The sequence below is a fragment of the Marmota flaviventris genome, chromosome 16, assembly GCF_047511675.1.
Source record: "Marmota flaviventris isolate mMarFla1 chromosome 16, mMarFla1.hap1, whole genome shotgun sequence".
Lineage (NCBI taxonomy): Eukaryota > Metazoa > Chordata > Mammalia > Rodentia > Sciuridae > Marmota > Marmota flaviventris.
Window position 1 is genome coordinate 23,948,592 of NC_092513.1, and position 12,693 is coordinate 23,961,284.

At 41.7% G+C, this 12,693-nt stretch overlaps 1 long non-coding RNA gene across 1 annotated transcript; it reads right to left on the reverse strand.

Moving 5' to 3' along the window:
- Positions 1 to 556: 556 nt before the first annotated feature.
- On the reverse strand, positions 557 to 9,859 carry LOC139702185 (uncharacterized). Its single transcript, XR_011704764.1, has 3 exons — positions 9,776 to 9,859; positions 1,293 to 1,365; positions 557 to 658 (listed from the first exon to the last, which is right to left on the reverse strand). It is a non-coding gene; the product is annotated as an uncharacterized lncRNA (long non-coding RNA).
- Between the last annotated feature and the right edge of the window lie 2,834 nt (positions 9,860 to 12,693).

A 12,693-nucleotide genomic window follows, 5' to 3' on the forward strand; every position in this document is an offset into this window, starting at 1 on the left:
TCACATATGTGAAGCATTGGGTTTGATCCTCAGCACCACATAAAAATAAATAAAAAAATAAAGATATTGTGTCCATGTATAACTTTTGCCTCAATATATAATTTTTGAATTACATGTCCACATAACTTACTTTTTAATAATGGTAATAATAACATATAATTCCTGAAGATTTACAAATTAACTCTCATCAATGAGTCAGCTCCTGTACATCGCTCTTTCTTATAATTTTTCATTTTAGGAATATACTGCCAAAGACAAAGAAGATAGCACTGGGTTTGATCCCTGGCACCACATAAAAATAAACAAATAAAATAAAGGTATAAACAACAACAACAAAACTTAAAGAAAGAATTAGCATGGTTGGTAAGCATTTGATAAGTTGCTCAATATCATTAACCAGGGAAACACAAATCAAAACCATCATGAGATACTACTTCAATCCCACTAGAATGAGTATATTTTTAATTAATTAATTTTTATTAGACCTTTATGATTATACATAGTAGTTGGGTTCATCCTGATAAACTCATACAAAGATGAGTATACTTCTTAAAAACTGAGTAACAAGTGTTGGTGGGGATATGGACAAACTGGAACCCTCATCTATTGCTGGTAGATTATAAAATGGTATGGTCACTTTGGAAAACTCTGGCAGTTCCTAAAGAAATAAAACATAGAGTTAGCATATGACCCAGAAATTCCATTCCAAGTGTTCTATAGCCAAAGAAATGAAAACATATATTCACATGAAACTTTTACATGAATGTCCACAGCATTATTCATAATAGCCAAAAAATAGAACACACTCCAATGTCCATCTGCTAATGTTTGGATAAGTAAAATAGGGTATGTCTATACAACAGAATATTGTTTGGCATTATTGCCTTCTTAGGAAGGCATGAAGTAATGTAGTGACCAATACTGTATGGTACTGCATAAGGATAGATTTATTGATCAACAGAATAAAACTGAATGTCCAGAAACAATCCCTGACATTATGATTTTCAACAAGGGTGAGAAGACAACAAAATCAGGAAGACTAGGTACATGCTACAACATGGGTAAACTATGAAACAATATGCAGAAATCAAGTTGCAATAGACCACGTTCTAAGATGCCATTTCTGTGAAAAGTCCATAAAGGGTAAATCTGTGAATCACAACAAAAGTGATCTGTGGTTGCCTAGAGCTGAGAAGGAGGCCACTTGCTGCCCTCAACCAGCGCAAGCAGTTGAACTAAGGTCACTAAGGTGAATTTGTAGGAATGCAAAATAAAACACAGACACAATTTACCTTTACATAAGCTTCAGGATGGATTCCCTGTCTCTTGGCCTCAGGCTCCCCAAAAGGGAGAGCAAGAGAAAGGCTGATGAGAGAGAGAGCACGTTTGGAAGTCAGCTTCTATTGGGGGGACACTGGACACTGTTCTTAGAAAGTTCTATCCATAGAAGGCAGAAGGGGTAGAATTTCAAGGGAACAGGTGAGTGTAACTCAACCCTAGGGGTAAGCCCACAAAGAAGACTATCTTGCTATCCAAGAGGGTCAATGCCAAGCCACAATGAATGCATCAGGACTGGAAGGCATGGTCATTCAAAGTGGCTCCCCACAGGCACTTAGAGGGAAGAGGGAGCAATTGCTACATTTTACAGTGTAGGATTGCTTTCTGAGATGATGCCAATATTTTAAAATTGAGGTATTGATGATTGAACAACTATGAACATACTGTAACCATTCAAGATTTTTGGTTTTGTTTTTTACAGTATTGGGGTTGGGACCCAGGATGTGGTGCATGTTAGGCAAGTGCTCTGCCACAGAACTACAACCCAGCTACTTTATTTTACAAACTCATAATCCTCCTGCCTCACTCTCCCAAGCAGCTGGGGTTACAGGCATACACCACCATGCCAGGCAAATATTGAGTTTTATATTTTAAGTGGGTGAATGTTATGGCATGTCAGATATAGTTAAATACACATGTTAAAAAAGATCCAAAGGTAATACCCCAAATGCATCCTTTCTCATTATTATGCTACATTGTATTATTATTCATGATATTGGTGTTATTTTGCCTATTGTATCTAGCTGGAACTGGGCAAGATGGCACACACCTGTAATTACAAGCTACTCAGGAGGCTGAAGCAGGATTGAAAGTTTGAGGCCAGCCTCAGTAACTCCGTGAGGCCCTAAACAACTTACTGAGACCTTGTCAAAAAATAAAAAATAGGGCTGGGGTTGTGGCTCAGTAGTGGAGTGCTCACCTAGCATGCATAAGGCACCAGGTTCGATCCTCAGCACCACATAAATGTAGAATAAAGATATTGTATCCGCCTAAAGCTTAAAAATACATATTTAAAAATAAATAAATAAATAAAAGATAAAAAGGATATCCTTTTTGTATAAATAAAGGAAACATGGCTCAAGCTCTCTCTCTCTTGTATAAGGTCGAAGGAGAGCTGTCCTTGCCCCATTTTTTGGATACTATTTTCTGTGTTGTGTGATTTTTTTCACCACCCCCTTCTTAGCTTTATGTTGCAGCCAGCCCATTTAAACCCAGTTTATCTCGTCTGTGCAGGACATGGTCAAGAAGTAGGGTCTTTTAGTTGGATTTGAATAAGAGGATGGGGTTTAGCAATGTTGGGTTGAGAGGTGTCCCAGACTGTGGAGTCAATCCTACTGAGTGTTATGGGCCAGGCTATATGGGCAATGACCAAACAGACTCCATTTTACCCTGAGCCTCTATGTCATGTAAGAAATGCTTCTCCTGTGGGAAAGCCCCACCTCTGTACCCATTAATAATTACCTAGCATAACTTACTTGGCAACACAAAATAGCAATTTTTATACAATATAAAATAGTTCTCTTTGCTTTCCATTTTTCTTGGGCAATGTACCTTGTCAGAGATCAATTGTCTAGATGTTAGTAACCATTCCTTAATGTGTACTGAACTAGAGTCATTTTGACCCTCTTCCCCCCTGCTTGCTTGCTGCTATGCCAACCTGGAAAGTCCCGTGGGAAATACCAATGCACCTATTGCATTGTCTCACTAACTGCCCAATTCAACTTCTGTACCTGCTTGCTTGCAGCTATGTCAACCCAGGTGTGGTTTTTTTCTTTAAATATCCTAAAATGCTCAGGCTTGGGGCTGTTCCTTGAAGAGACAGTTATAGGTCCTGTGGGGAGCAGTCGCCAGCTGGCCGGCTAAATAAAGACTCTTCAATTTGGACAAAACTGGGACTTGGTATGTTTTCTGAGTTACCTGCCCCACAACAGTGAGTAAGGAATGATCAGGAGGCTTAAGGGGGAGAGAGATCAGGTCCAGGCTGGAATGTATTTTTAAAAATGGTAGTAGACCTTAAAGGAGGAATGATGATGGAAGCTTTTAATTTATGGAGGAGATCTCAGCCCAATAGGGGGATGGGACAATGTGTCATGACGAAAAAAGACTGGGATAGTGTGAGGGATCCCAACATGCAGAAGAGGGAAGGTGACTTCAGTGGCTATACAGGGACTCCAGAGACTCCTGTAATAGGGATATTTGCTTTGGAAGTAGGTCCGTGCCATTGTGTCAGAAGGGAAAGACTTGTCCCAGTGTCGACCAAAAAAGAAATTACCTGACCGTTCACCATCTCTGTAAGTGGGGATTCCTTGGATGTATCACCTTAGGTGATAGGGGCAGTGGAGTCTGGGCCCCCTCATTTGGTAATTCAGTCTATGGGACTTGGGAAGCAGGTTGTACCAAGGGGACCGGTGTCCTTCCCTGGGGACAGCCCATCCTCTAGTGTCCCCATTGTCCACAGTTGGGACAGGGGTTAGTGGGGGCCTCAGGTAAGGGCAAGCTTTTGCCCAATGTTCTGTCTGCCCACATCAGAAATAGGCTCTGGGAGGTGTATTAGAGGGTTTGGTGGGGCCATGAGCAGGTGCTTTTTTAGGGTTATGGATGGCTGAGGCCAGAAGTTGATATTTAGCTTCGGGATGTTTTCATTCTCCTTTTTGGCCTTGTCTTCCTGATTTGTTAAAGACTTTGAAAGCAACATATAGAAGTTGCTGCTGAGGCAGTCTCGGGACCCTTTTCAAACTAAGTTTTTTTAGGGATATGAGGTGCAGAACTGCCCATAAATTAGATATGGAGAAAGAGAGTACCGATGGGAGTATTGGGGTCCAGGCTGGTATATCTGGTAGCCTCAGTAAGTTAAGCCAAAAAGAGGGCAGGATTTTTATCAGGGACTTGGGTGATTTCTCTGATCTTGTCATAATTAACCTGGGTATGAGAATTTTTTGTCATGCCCTCAAGGAGGCAAGTAATCATGTATTGGGTCTAGTGACCCCAGAGTCTTGAGGTTGGTATGTGCAACTATGTTTAGCCATAGCGATGCTCCCTTAAACCCTATTTTCTAGCTCTCTTAATTCTTCATTATTTCAGACTTTTATTTTCTCAGGTGGCTTATCCCCTCCTGAACAGAAAACTGCCATGGTGGGGTGCTGGTCGTCCCCAAATATGTCCTTTTCTGCAATTCCAATGGTGGAGGACCCCCAGGGTGCAGACAAGCCAAAAGGCAGGGATCTGGGGCAGAGCACCTCTGCAAGAGACGGGAACGGATCCTACCTCCCCAAAGAAAGAGAGAGCTGGCATTGCATGTGGGAACAAAAATGGCAAAAAGCCACCTCTGATCCAAAAGTCTAAGTGTGTAAGAGAAGGAAGGAATTGGAGAGGAGAGGATTAGAAAGAGGATGCCTCCAACACCAATACGAGAGGGAAATATGAAAAGTGATAGAGGTTCATTAGGCTCGGGAGGGGTAAAGAGCCCCAAACTCCATCCTGAGTTTCGGCACCAAATGAAAGCAAAATAAAAGAGAATGGAAAAAAAAAATGGAGAGAGACCTCAATAGGTCAGTTGTCATATTTACTGTTCTAAGAATAATTCCAAATATGATCCGAGTTGTGTTATTCCAACTTCATTACATTTGTCTTCTTTTCATCACAGTTTTCCTTGTGTGGGGAGGGGTCATAGTAGGGACTAAATCAGGCCCTCACACATGTTAAGCAAGTGATCTACCTCTGAGCTAAACCGCCCGGCCTACATATACATTTTTTTTTTTATTGACCCACTGCTAGTTTGAGATTCTTTCCTTCTTGCAACAGTGATTGGTCATTTTTCCTTTCAAGAGGTCTTTCCTTTTCTTTCTTCAATGTCGTTTTAAAGTCTATTTCTATTGTCAAATCTTCTTTGCTCTCTTTTGATTCTGTCAGCATTGATTCATGTAGATTACATAAGGCATAATCAAAGTCACCCATCCAAACTCTGAATGCTATTTGATTTTTGTAAATGGCTTTAGTACAAATAAACAATTATGCCAAACTCACAGCTTCCCATAACTTTCACAGGGGTCATTTTGAAAAAGAAGATAGTAGATTTTCCAGATGTTTCTGTACCCTTTATTCTTTTTATTAATTTTTTTTGTGGTGCTGGGGATTGAACCCAGGGCCTTGTGCATGTGAGGCAAGCACTTTACCAACTGGGCTACATCCCCAGCCCTCCATACCCTCTACTCTATTGGTTTAAATGAGCAGAAGCATACATTTCAATAGAAGCCTAAATAAGCTTCAAATGAAAACACCCCCTGAGAATTATCTTTGTATGAGTGATTTTCTTTTTCTACTAACCTCCAGAAAATTTTTCACAAATTTCATATGGAACTCCCTGAAACACTCAGAATTCCAGGACATACTGTATTTTGTTCTTTTCCTAGTCCAAATTCCCACATCACTTTCTCAAATTTGAAGTCCATAAACCATGGTCAATTAGCCAATCATGTTTACTCTCATACATCAACATCATCTTTTATTTTTCCAGTTACCAAATGCCTCTTTTAGTTTCTGGAATTCCTAAAGACTTAAGGAAAGGTTTTAAAATAAGAATTAGGGGATGACAGCTCAGGATAAAAAAAAAGCACAAGATTTTGATTGATTTAAAAAGGATTTCAGCCATCACTGCTTTTTCAACTATTAAAAGTATTATCCTTGGGGCTGGGGTGGAGGCTCAGTGGTAGAGTGCTCGCCTAGCATGCATGAGGCACTGGGTTCGATCCTCAGTACCACATAAAAACAAACTAATGTATTCACCTAAAACTAAAAAGATACATACATAAATAAATATTTTTTTAAAAAAGTATTATTCTCAAATGAGATTGTTATTGTATAATGATACTGTATTTTTCATCTATATTTGTTCAGGATGGCTAACTCATTAGCTCATTCATATTGATTAGGGGGAGATTCAAAATATCAAAATACAAATCTCTGATCTGAGGAAGGCCAGTAAGGATCATTGTCAGGTTGTTGAATAACCTGCTTAAGGAGCCTTCTTCAGAATTCTTATGTTGCTCACTTTCAATGACAAATGAGGCAAGGCACCGAAGATAGCAGGAAACAGTTTTATTTGGCTGCAGCCAGGTTCAGAAGGTATAGCCTTTGCTGTAATCAATCCCCTGAACCCCGAGTTCAGGGAGTTTCAGAGTTTTATACCCAAAAGTACTCTATAGGTTTAATGCAATGCCAATCAAAATCCCAATGGCATTCCTCGCAGAAATAGAAAAAGCAATCATGAAATTCATATGGAAAAATAAAAGACCCAGAATAGCAAAAGCAATTCTAAACAGGAAGAGTGAAACTGGTGGTATATCGATACCAGATTTTAAACTATACTACAGAGCAATAGTAACAAAAACAGCATGGTACTGGTACCAAAACAGGCAGGTAGTCCAATGGTACAGAACAGAGGACACAGAGACCAATCCACAAAATTACAACTACCTTATATTAGACAAAGGTGCCAAAAGCATGCAATGGAGAAAGGATAGCATCTTCAACAAATGGTGCTGGGAGAGCTGGAAATCCAAATGCAACAAAATGAATCTGAATCCCTTTCTCTCGCCATGCACAAAAGTTAACTCAAAATGGATCAAGGAGCTTGATATCAAAACAGAGACTCTGCGTCTGATAGAAAAAAAAGTTGGCTCCAATCTACATACTGTGGGGTCGGGCTCCAAATTCCTTAATAGGACACCCATAGCACAAGAGTTAAAAACAAGAATCAACAAATGGGACTTACTCAAACTAAAAAGTTTTTTTCTCAGCAAGAGAAACAATAAGAGAGGTAAATAGGGAGCCTATATCCTGGGAACAAATTTTTACTCCTCACACTTCAGATACAGCCCTAATATCCAGAGTATACAAAGAACTCAAAAAATTAAACTTGCTAGCCTTTTCTATAAACCTTGCCACTGCATTAGGTGGCTGGAGGCAGGAGCTAGAAGAAGCCATCTCCGGAGCTGGGAATTAAAGGTAATGAGAGTCTGTCTCTTTAATTTTAAAACTCACTAGTAAATTTCTATGCTTCCAACCTTCTTTTATGAAGCGCGCCCGCGCTGGTCGCAGGGCAGACCTCTCCTTGGTTTATACAGCCATAACCCAAGCTGTCCTCTTTGCACTGACACATGGATTAGGTCACTTCTTTCTGTCTACTAGAATAGCAACATCTGAAGGCCATGAGTACAGCTCACTTGCATCATTTTGGGTTTCAGCAACGTGTATTAGCACCATGAAAGCTCATAGCTGCTGTAGCCCTTGCAGGGCTAACACCAGGCAAGCCAAAAATTTCTTCACAGCAATATTTTCCCTTAACATTTTACTGGAAAATCTTCAAAAGAAGTTATGTGAGACTTGGTTTCCTTACCTGCAATATGGGATGAATATTTTTCCTACAAACGAAATGGAAAAATGGAAGTAATGATACGACATATAATAGTCACCTAGATTTATTAATGAATACTATTGTCCTCATTTATCTCCACCTAGATATGGCTTTAACTTGTTTTGATTTTTGGTAATTTAATTTAATTTTTTTTCTGAACCATTTGAGCTTGGGATACATACAGACACCATGAAACTTTAAGTATTTTATTGGAATTCTTCCACTTATGGGAAGATAAAATTTCTAACCTAAACATTGACAATAAACCAAATGACCTCTTAAATTCTGACAGTCTGTAATGTGGACTGAGCAAGAGGCTCAGAGGTGACTGGAAATGAGAGAGAGAGAGAGAGAGAGAGAGAGAGAGAGAGAGAGAGAGAGCTTTGGTTTCTAACAAAAGTTATAGAACATTAATCAATGTAGGTGTTTTGTAGGAGGAAATTTCTCATTTTTATTAGTGATTTTGTTATAGTACTTTGAAAGCAAGGATTAATTCATCCAAAGTAAAAAGGGTATTCTGTCTCATTCAGGATCCCTACCAAATATATGTAGAAAACGTGGGGGAAAGCAATAAGTAAGATAAGTTCCCTAGGGTTTGTAGCCAGGGAGTCATTACTGCATCTGAGCCAGAAGGGCAAAGTTTGCAAGAACCCAGTGAGAATAGGTGTATGGAGTGTGCCACAGGTAAGTAGCTGGGGGAATTTTCAAGAAGACATGATAACCTCTTAAGGGGAAATGTGTTCCTTGCTTTCCTTGTGTTTTCTTTAAGGAAATTCCAGTTAGTACCAGCAAAAAGTCTGAAACCATGTTATGTATTCTTGGAATAGCCAACTCTGTATAATGAGTATTCCCATGTAAGGTTCAACTATGCATACTGAACCTGTATGTTAGATAACTGCAGGATAAATAAATTCTGTATGGCTGGTGTATTCATAACTATCTTTTTATTGAATGAGCTATGCAATTTATTCTTCTATAAAATTAAATTCAAAATGTATCTCCAAGATTATTTTAATTGACTGTAAAAATTTGAAATCTCTCCACAAATGGATTTCATTTTGCCCCAAAATCCTCATTTTTAATTAGCTACTATCAAGCTACTTGAATAATATGAACTTCTGTCAAATTATGTAAACATCCTCTCAATTGGCACTGTAATGTTGTTAATAATAGAAACATAAATACAACCACGGTGGTGGTATTTCCTTCGGGAATGTCACTGGGTTGTTTCTACTTCCTTGTTAATGAAAATAACTTGCATTGAACCTATTTATGCTTAAATCCATTGTTGTCAAATTGGATTAAAGTCTCATGAACAAAACACTTTCCCTCGCCTCTACCTCCTCCCTCCCCTCTCTTTGCTTTAAAATCATCAGACTCCTTCTGCCACTTCCCCCGGAGGTGAAGAGCCCCAGGACTCTGCGGAGAGCCACCCGGATGTGGGCAGCGTCTGGGGGCACTTCCCGGGACAGTGCTGGATTGGGGACAGACGGGTTTCCTGTCGCGGAGCCCAGGCCTCTCGAACTTTGCAGCGCGCTGGCCGCTGGGGATGCACGACTTCAAGGCGGCGCTCGCTGTCCCGAGGCAGGGTAGGGTTGGTTGCGCTCCAAGCGGACCAGCCTTCGCGGGACCTGCCTTCTTGGCACCCTCGACCTGGGTTAGGTTCCAGGGGGATTCTGAGGGGTCCTGGAGGGATCGAGTGGTGCGGCTGCTGCAGGACCTGGGGACCACAGTGGTCATCCCTCCTCCTGCCTAAAGAGCACAGTAACAAAATTCTTCCCCTTGTGCTATGAAAACCCGGACTGTGTACCTTTATTTTTTTGTACCGGGGATTGAACCCGGGAGCAGCTAACCACTGAGCCACATCCCCAGCCTTTTTTTGAACTTTATTTAGAGACAGGGTCTCACCAGTTGCTTAGGGCCTCACTAAATTGCCAAGGCTGGCTTTGAACTTGCTATCCTCCTGCCTCAACCTCCCGCATGCACCAACGCGCCCTGTGTACTTTTAAAGTAGATGCGACCTACCTAAAGCTGGCTGTATTGTTACCGCAGCGTGAAAACAGCCGGTGAGATGGCCAATGGAACTTGGATTTTTCTCGTTGGGGTTAAGGAGGCTTTACCCCGCCTCTCCGCTGAAGCCCAGGGGAGGAGCCAGAACCGAAGAAGACTTCAGCCGCCCAGGTCCTCTGGGCTAGGAAAAGTCACCAGTTCCTGTGTCCTTTTCCTATGGCAAATGGGCACACTCCCAGAATTTAAGCACCCAGAACACCTTTGCTTTACATCTCGTGGAACACACCAGGGCAACAGAGTCATATCCCAGAGGTGGGTCCCTCCGACCTCGCAGGTTATTTCCTTTGAAACAATCCCATTTCATAGGGGACACAGAAATTTACAGACATATAGGCAGGTGGTGGGTGTCCCGGACCCTCCCCCTGTGTCCTCCTGCTGTGTTCATACTGGGAACTACACTTAAGAGAGTATCCTGACCTGGTGGGTTGTACTTAGCTTGGAAAGATACCTCCTAGCATTGCTGTTAAGATCTTAATTTAGGACTATTTTTGATCTATATTTAAAGGATCCTTGCTTGGGTGTCTTGAAGACATCCCTGACAAAGCATCACCTTGAATTGAGAAATAGGTGCTACCAAAGGGTCCTGAGACAGTCATTCCCAGGGGTATAATCTCTGATTCTACCTGCACCTCCTGGCTTTTCTCAACTTGCTAGAAGTCCTTAACAATTTCAGCTATAAATGTCAGGCACCTATGAGGACTGGGATGGCTGAAGGAGGACCATGTATACTGTGGCAGACCAACCTTGCACGTGACTGAGTCACACTCCCCGGCTGGGTGCTGAGGCACTCAGTCACAGAAATGTGGCAGAGGTTTCCCCACCCTTCTTGGGTTCGGGGGTTGGTGTCTCCTGCATGGGTGTGTCTTGCTACAGCCCCATAGGTGAAGCTATGCTCACCTGTTCCTTTGTACTATAACCCCTTGCCCTATTTAGGATAGAGTCTTCCATGGAAGTGCCTTGTGTGTGTCTCCTTCTCTTACTGTGCCTTTGGGTGTGGCCTACCCAGGTGTCAGTCAACCTGCTGACAGTGGACATCATGAAGATAGACTCAGCCCCCTGAAACCTGACCCCTTGCCTCATTTGAATAGCTTCTCCTCAATAAAAGGGGTTAGCACGTGCTCTCTGCTCTTGCTCTCTCTCTTCCTGCAGACCCTTAAGGTCAGAGGAGCCATCACAGTGACCCCAAAGAAAAAGGTATTTGTGTCTCTTGTTTTTTTTTTTTTGCGCAGTCCAGTTATCCCAGTTTAACTGGAGTGACCTCTGAGCCTTTTAGTAGTGAGAACAGAAACCCGGCAGTATACTTCCTCCTACAGAAGGTTGACAGGCCCTGCACAGAATCCCCAGACACAGGCAACAGAAAATTGGCTCAAGTAATGAATTCCCTTGTTCTATAAACCACTTCCAGCAGGCTAGAAAACCCTCCAGCTATACCTGGTCAAGAGGTACTGAGCCCCTGCTAGGTGCATAGACGTGTGGGGAGACCCTACTCTAATTACACTGAGCCCCTGTTAAGGCTTACCCTTCAGAAGATACAGGATTCCTACCTGCAATGAGCTTATCATTTCCTGTGCATGAAATCATTACATGTTACAGAGTAGGTGCTGGGCTTTCTGTATTATTAGTTTTTAGAAAAAAAAAAAAGAGATACAGGATGATTAAGGGGAAGTGGGTGAAGGATGCAAAATAGTAGGAGAATGGTTTTGTGATGCTCCATTCTACACATAGCAAACCTCAACCGACATACAGAACTGCTCCCTCTTCTCTCGCTCCAAGGATCTTAAAAACCTGGGGCTAAGGCTGGGGTTGTGGCTCAGTGGTAGAGTGCCTGCCTTGCATGTGTGAGGCTCTGGGTTCGATCCTCAGCACCACATAAACAAACAAACAAACAAAAACAAAACAAAACAACAAATATATATAATATATCTGGAGCTAGAACGCAGTAGACTGAAGGCTTCTGCAGACTGTAGGACTCAACAACCCTGATCTACTAGGGGCTGGAAGGGGCTAGACTGGTTGCAGGGCTTGTATGTGGATCAACTGTAGGAGGAAAACCTACCAGCAAACCGAAGGAGCAGGCCTGCTTCCTACTTGGAGCTTAGAGGAAACAAGCCCAAAAGGAGGAGAAAGTCAGGGGAGAAAGTTAGGAGACTGCTATCTTTAGAAAGGCCTGCCTGCAAAGTTGACTTTTGGCCCATATCTAGGAACTTGGGTGGTAAACAGGTCCCTACACTGACATAAAATTTCCTCTGAAGGATTAAGGGTGGTTTGCTAGGCAAACAATATGGTTTATGCTGAACATCTGCCTTATGTATGGTTTTCTAGAATTTCGGTACATAAAAGCCTTGGAGAATGAGTTTCTAATGAGGTCGAGAAACACTTCACACTAGTTGTTACATAGGTGCTGGAGGATAAAGTCTGACCTGCACAACTCCACTGAGAGAGGACTTTTGGAAATATATGTCTGGTATCTTGCAGACTGACCCATGCTTCTTTTACCATTTCTGGTTTTGCCTTATATATTTTCATTTTAACAACTCTTTGCCATGATATGACTATTTGGTGAGTCTTTTATGTCCCTAGTGAATCACTGAACATACACAAATGTGAACTTTGTCTGTTCTCTAGCATTCTGTGTTCAACTCCAAGGTAGAATGGAAGAACCAAAGTATGATTTAGTCAATGAATTTTAGATATTAGCTTTGGTCTTACTGTTGGCATGGAGTATCTTGAGAGTCTTTGTCTAGAAATCTTTGGTAGATTTGTGTTCTCTCTTGCTGCTGTGGTTCCCACTTGTCCTGAGGTGTCATTCTGAGAGTCCCTAGCTCTGTTTTCCTTATTCCCAGCCTGCAATACTAAACTTTAGAACTTGATTA